Raw genomic sequence first — 6,704 nt, forward strand, 5'->3', positions numbered from 1 at the left:
CACACACACACACACACACACACACAAAGCATTAACGTGCTTTGTTAGTATTGTGAACATTTTACACCTCTTTAGAGCAGGTTAAAAGAGAGAAGTTCCAGCCTTAGACCTTTCAAACATGACTGAATGAGCTTCAGCTTGAAACTGCTAAGCTCCAGTTGCTCTAGTTGAAAATGTGTGCCTTGTGGAAGATTTTAACATTTACAAGAATGTTTTACTATGTAAATTTGGTAATGAGTGAAGCAATTACAGATTCCAAGTGGTTACTGCTGTCTCTTTACGTTGTACCCTATTATTACTTGCTCTACATCATTTTGTCTTGAACCACAAATTGAGCTGTTTTCCACTTTTTTTGTCAATTGTCAGCAGGTGTTACTGACTGTCAGTGTCAGCAGGTTCTTGGATTAGATGTATCCTGGGAAAGGAGGGGTAACTTTCTAGGCTTAAAATGTGTGTTTATTTTTGTCTAACTACCTCACACTACACAAGTCTATGAGCTAGTTTAGGACCAATTTCATTCAACAGAACAGTCTTGTCTTTGTGAAACCAAACTCTAATTAAAAAGATGTGTGGGTGATTAATTTTTGAAGCAACAAAGCCATTGATTTTCATGTTTGTATGAGCCAGCATTCCAAATCAATGAATACTGTATTTTTCAGCCATTCAATAAGGTGAAGATAATTGCCTTACCTTTGTGTAACTCCTCACACGTCCTTGTCTTCAACAGCAGCGTCTTCCATGATTACTTCTGTGAACAGAAAAAAATTGAACTTAATGCACCCAGACCACACATGTAACCTACAACTTTGGACAAGTTATGTTGCATATCCAAAACCCATCTTAATATCTAGAAACTCAATCATTTCAAGTGATATGCATGTGGAATGAGGATTTAGATTTTCCTAATGACAAATCGACAGCTTAGAAAAGAAAAGCTCTACACTAGAGAGGAAGATAAATATGTTTTGGATGATTATTTACCCCACCTGCTGCCATAAGGAGCCTACTTTTGGGCCAATCTCTGGACACCACTGTGACGGGTATGTCAACACTGATTGAAATTCAAAACCCTCCATCCATAAATTTTCCACCGCTTATCATGGCAGGAGTGAACCCTAAATATTTTTGACTCTAACTTATCTATTATTTTTCTCTGCATAAGCAACATGTTTTCTTAACACCAAATGCTGTTCTTTGTCATATGTTATTCTACCTGAACTCTATCCAATGTATAGCCTTGGAGTGTAGGACATACTTGGCCAGATAAATTAGTCTCTCTCTCTCACACACACACACACACACACACACACACACACACACACACACACACACAGTTTTTTACAATGGCTATGACAATTGTTTTCCATACTTTTAACAACTTTCCTAAACTCTTAACAGTTACAGTCTGTGTAGGCTATACAATTAACACATTTCTTGTTGCTTTGACACAAAATACATACAGTTAACACAAAATGTTAAATGTTTGAACATCTATTACAAACTAGCTCAACCAAGACCAAAACAATGGATTTTTACTGACAAATTAGTCAAAGTGAACAGCTGTTTATATTGTAAATTGAAACACAAATATATCACCTGCATTTTACATGTATTCCATTGTTACTGTAAATGAGAGAAACAGCTAACTGAAGTTATGCAAATAGATCACTCAAAGCTGATTCCCCTCTAGGAAACACACTCAGCTGTAGAGGTTCTTTCAATCGCATGACCATCTTTTTAACAGTATTCTTTATGTGTTACAGTGAGTGATTGTTTTACTTTGAGAGTAAAGATTACTGTCACCAAAGTCACATTCATTGTTTGTTTACGCAAACCTGATTCTGAAATGTTACAGTAGTACATACAGTAAAAGAGGACCTTCTAGGAAAAGGAACAATACAGTAAAAATGAACATAAAGAAAGAGAAGCAATCCTGCACAAGGGAGAGGAAAACAAGTAGTATGAGAATTCATTCTGTCTCTGCCTGATGTGAGTCGACTTTTCTCATTACAAACAATAACAGAAGAACAAATTGCAGCAATTACTAAAACCCAACAAAACATAAACGTAGAGAGGCTTTAAGAGAAACGGCAGTGTAAAACCCAATCTAGGGTCAATACAATATACTATTATCTACTGTATAAGGGCAGACCTTACACATATAAAATAATGCAGTTTCTGTAATTCCACCTGATATTAATGTTTTATGACATTGGGCTATGACTGACTAAATGTTTATCTTGGGAGAGAACGTGTGTTGGTGTTTTGGAAGAATTATGTGATTTTGAGCCATGTTTGCAGTGTTTTTGTAAACAGTGTATTGTGTTAGTGTATTATTGTATTTTGAAAATTAGTGTTGGAGTTTAGTTTACAATGTGTGATTTTGAGCATGAAGTTAACCGTTTTGCCCGTTGTGTGTTGTGTGTTGGTGCGTTAAGAGTTTGGGAATAGTTGAAAATTGTCATAGCAATAGTAAAGAAAACTGTAAAAGGCTTGACAAAGGCATACTGAATAATAAAGTGGTAATTAAATGACAGTTTGGTGTAAATATCAGGCTAATATGGAACCGCTAAAGGGACAGAAATGGTGTTTATGTGTCCAAGGTTATTGACTGCTACTCTGTACTTCAGAACTGACCCTTGAAGTGACACTTCAAACCACTCAAGAGCAATAATAACAGAAAATCCATAAAGCAGTGTCCATTATATAAAAACAGATAGAATCAGGACAAGATACAGCACGGATCTTGTATATCCAAAATCAAAAGAGCACAGCAGTATGTTTAGCTGTGAGGAAAAAAGCCCCACGTCCATTATCTGGCTAAGTATAACAGGAAACAAACTCTTTTAAAGCCTCTGTGAAACCTTTCATCTTTTCAACGTTACAAGAGGACTAAATAAAGAAAAACTAGGTGGAGGTCAGCAGCGGCCTGCTTTCTCTGGTCCCCTGTCCCTTTAAAGACAATGACCTGACTAGCAGGGCAGCTTGGCTGAAGATGAGAAAGTAGTTATTTCCAGCACCCTCCTCATTTATTTGTGTACGTGTTTTAAGAGACCTAAAGCAGCAGGCTGGATGCCTGGGTGCCATGCTGATAAAGCAAGAAGGGAACTCTGCACTTTTACCCAAGGCCCCTGAGTGAGTTGAGGGGCTACATGGGGGGGCTCGGACAGGGGATCAGGGCTCTAAGCCAGGCAAATACACTCGGGTGGATAACATGTCTTTAATGCTACTGATGGACTGCCCAACTGGCGCCCCGGCTGACTGGCACAGTGCCCAATGTTCTTCCACTGACTGGGCGGCTGTATAGCTTGTCTGACTGTTGTGAGACAGAGAGGGAAAGTCATGGGTGACAGACAGAAAGACAGACAGACAGACATAGAGAGGCAAGATCAAACACACAGGACACACAGAGGCCAAAGGCAAAGTCAGAATAACCGATGGGGTGAATCTGTGACAAACTGGGTGGAATGTAATACATATGGGATACATACCTACGCTCAATTCTTGCATATTTGACATTGAGCTAGTAGTATAATTATTGTATCAGAGGTAGCCTATAGCATTAAACCAAAGCTACATGAGGCTAGATGATGTTTGATCTCTCTTAGGGCTGGGCAATATATCAATAATATATTGATATCGTGATACGAGACTAGATATCGTCTAGGATTTTGGATATAGTAATGTTGTAATATGGCATAAGTGTTGTCTTTTCCTGGTTTTAAAGGCAGCATTACAGTGAAATGTCATTTTCTGAACTTACCAGACTGTTCTATTATTTGTTTTTATCCATTTAGTCATTATATTCATATTACTAATGATTATTTATCAAAAATATAATTGTGTAAATATTTTGTGAAAGAACCATAGTCAACACTAGAATAACGTTGCGTTTTCGGTATATCAACGTATTTGGTCAAAAATATTGTGATTTTTGATTTTCTCCATATCGCCCAGCCCTAATCTCTCATGTCCCTTGCAAGATTCTATAAAAAAGCAACACAGAGCAGCCCGACTGATAAAAATAAGACTATTCTGTGTGAGACGTTAGCATATCCATCATTTTTGTATAGCATTTCAAGGCTGCGGTGAAGAAGATACAACTCATTTTCCTGATTTCCATTTGAGAACTTGTGAATAAACAATCTGTTAGAAGAACCTGGCAGATCGCATGCTAAATGTGTTCAGTCAACCTTGAGTTGCAGTCTGAAATAACAAAACCAAGAACAAAAAGGAGGAAAAATGCAGATTTTAGAGGTTGGAATGCACTGTATCAATTGACTCACATTAAGTGAAACTTGAACCAGTATGGTTTACTACAATGTCAAACATGTCAACTCTAGTCCAGCAGTGATATGAGTTCTTCATGGCCCAATACTCTTCTTTTTGAGTACAGACTGGTCTGTACCTCTACTTACAGGTCAAAACCAGCATCATTGTCAATGCAATAATAATTTACGGGAATTTGGAAAATAAAGTGAAACCAGAACTTTCAGAAGTAACGAAACCTCATTCAAAATCACATTGGCATTACTTATACAGTATACTGTATGTCATGCTGCACACTTCATGTCTAGATAAGGAGTGTTTTTTTGAAGTGTTTCTTTTATATTTCTGTTTTGAGCATTTACCAAACACAATTCCCAAGAAGCCCAAAGTCATTTCCCATTTAAACATCACAAGCTCAATGCACGACGCCTGTCAGGTGGTTACCGCTCGTCCAACCCGAGGGGGTAAGCAAGCCTCCACTAAGGGTAGTCTCTATGGTGGCATTTTTATGCTACCTAGCATTCACCTGCCGTCTATTCGTCCATTGTTTATTTCTAAAGAAACACGACAATGTATTAAAGGGTCCATTACCTTGTAGCTCACATTATGGTCCCGTGGCAGATGTTTTTTGTAAAAATAAGCTAATGATTGTGTCATAACCACGCAACATTTTGTCTCAATGTTGAGGAATTACCAAACAGTACAGTAAAAGCTTGCCGGCTGTTTTGAATTACAATAGCTGTTTAAGTTTAATTACTAATGATAATTTTAGCATTTTAGTAAGAAATAATTCGCCTTCGCCTATGTTATCGCCTTACCTATACCTACGCTCTCCGTCTCTGCTGATTGTGAATGATTGAGATGTCTCTTTGCACAGCTACCAGAAGACTTACAACTTTCAGACAGGTTACTCTCGTCACATCTACGTCTTCAAGCTCAGTCTGAGGCTGTGAGGTAATGCTCAGCACCCACCGGAAAAGTGCTTCTAATAGCCTTCACTGCAGAGAAGAAAACCGAAACAATAACCTTAAAGAGGCTAAAAGGCACCCTAGAGTTAAGGGAAAATGTAGCTTCGTCACTGCAAGCAACCCTTTTCACACTATACATTGTCATTATATAACAGCTTTAAATATTGTACTTATAACAATTTAAAAAAAAATCATATGACCCAAAAATATTTGTTACTGAGATAAGTCTTTCAAATATATAATGGTCAGATTTATTTATCTGTTTAAACCAAGAAAGAATATTGTAACCTGAACAAGGAGCTCTTGTTCTTCAGTTTTGGCGGAGGTTTCTTTGATGAGCCACACTCCAAGAACTCGCTACTACACAAAATGTAAACATAACATGATCAGGGAATCTGAATGTATGCAATCTGATGATATCTTCTGCAACAAATATCAGAACGTAGATTTATTTAAAAATGATTGATTTAACCAATGGATCAGCAGGAAACTATTTTAAATGGGATGAATAAATAAACTGTAAACAGTTTGCTGTAACAGGATGAACTGTTGATATTTGGAGGACTCTTAAGGAAATCAAACTGTGCTTAGATTGTCAGACATTTCATCTGCTGCGGGTCGTTTAATAAATAAACAGCTGAAGCTCTGGGTCTTGGATTCTTGTTAAGTGTTTGGTTCAACATCCTTTGAGTGGTCGTCTCAAGCCTTTACCATACATTATTACAAACCCTCATCTTGACAGTCTGCTTATTTAATAGAAACACAAGCCTGATCTGTACTATTTGTTTTAATTTGCAGAGTCTGAACTGAAATGCAGCACATCCCAGAGTCTAACATAACAACACTGTACTAACTCAATAAGAATAATATCTTGATGGCTTTTTTTGTACAACATGGTTAAAGTGCATAATTAATGTTTTCACATTTCTCTAACAAAACAAGTCTGAGGTTAAAGCCACTATGTGTAATATTTCGATGAAACTCTACAATATATACAGTTTGGTGGAATATGTTTGTGGAAAAATTTGACAACTCTGCTGGAAATTGTTGGAATCTAAGATGTGTGTTGCACATGGTGTCTTTTTTTAAACTAACCCTGGGGTTGCCGTTGACGCGGCCAACGCCCATTGGCGTCCCCCATCCGAGCTGGCACCCTTCGGCACGAAATGGAATTTCCCAACAATAAAAATTGTGGCTAGCAAAAATGCTTTGTGGCCAGTAACTTTGAAATACCACTAGAGGTGGTGGAGAAGGCCAGTGGGCCTGTTAGCTGGTCGGTTGGGACAGCTGAGAAGTGGCCTCAGAGCTGTGGGAGGGGCCTGGCCCAGATGGCTGTCCTATACAGCCCAGGGACTCAATACCTTTCTTTCCCCCCTCACAGACCAGATGGAGACCATTACAGTGGCCTGAAAGACCTGAGAGAGAGAGAGAGAGAGAGAAAGAGAGAGAGAGAGAGAGAGAGAGAGA

General features: G+C 38.2%; 2 long non-coding RNA genes across 3 annotated transcripts in view; both read right to left on the minus strand.

Annotated features, from left to right (window-relative positions):
• Nucleotides 1–685: 685 nt before the first annotated feature.
• The window catches only part of LOC117942474, a 50,530-nt gene continuing 44,511 nt past the window's right edge, over nt 686–6,704 (minus strand). For both annotated transcript variants that reach the window (XR_004656132.1, XR_004656131.1), the window contains exons 3-4: nt 2,969–2,972; nt 686–745 (exon numbers count right to left, since the gene is read on the minus strand). This is a non-coding gene — a long non-coding RNA (uncharacterized LOC117942474). The remainder of the gene's footprint in view (nt 746–2,968; nt 2,973–6,704) is intronic.
• LOC117942476 lies at nt 1,634–1,900 on the minus strand. The gene is made up of 2 exons (XR_004656134.1): nt 1,854–1,900; nt 1,634–1,733 (listed from the first exon to the last, which is right to left on the minus strand). It is a non-coding gene; the product is annotated as an uncharacterized LOC117942476 (long non-coding RNA).

The sequence above is a fragment of the Etheostoma cragini genome, chromosome 3 (genome assembly GCF_013103735.1).
Source record: "Etheostoma cragini isolate CJK2018 chromosome 3, CSU_Ecrag_1.0, whole genome shotgun sequence".
Taxonomy (NCBI): domain Eukaryota; kingdom Metazoa; phylum Chordata; class Actinopteri; order Perciformes; family Percidae; genus Etheostoma; species Etheostoma cragini.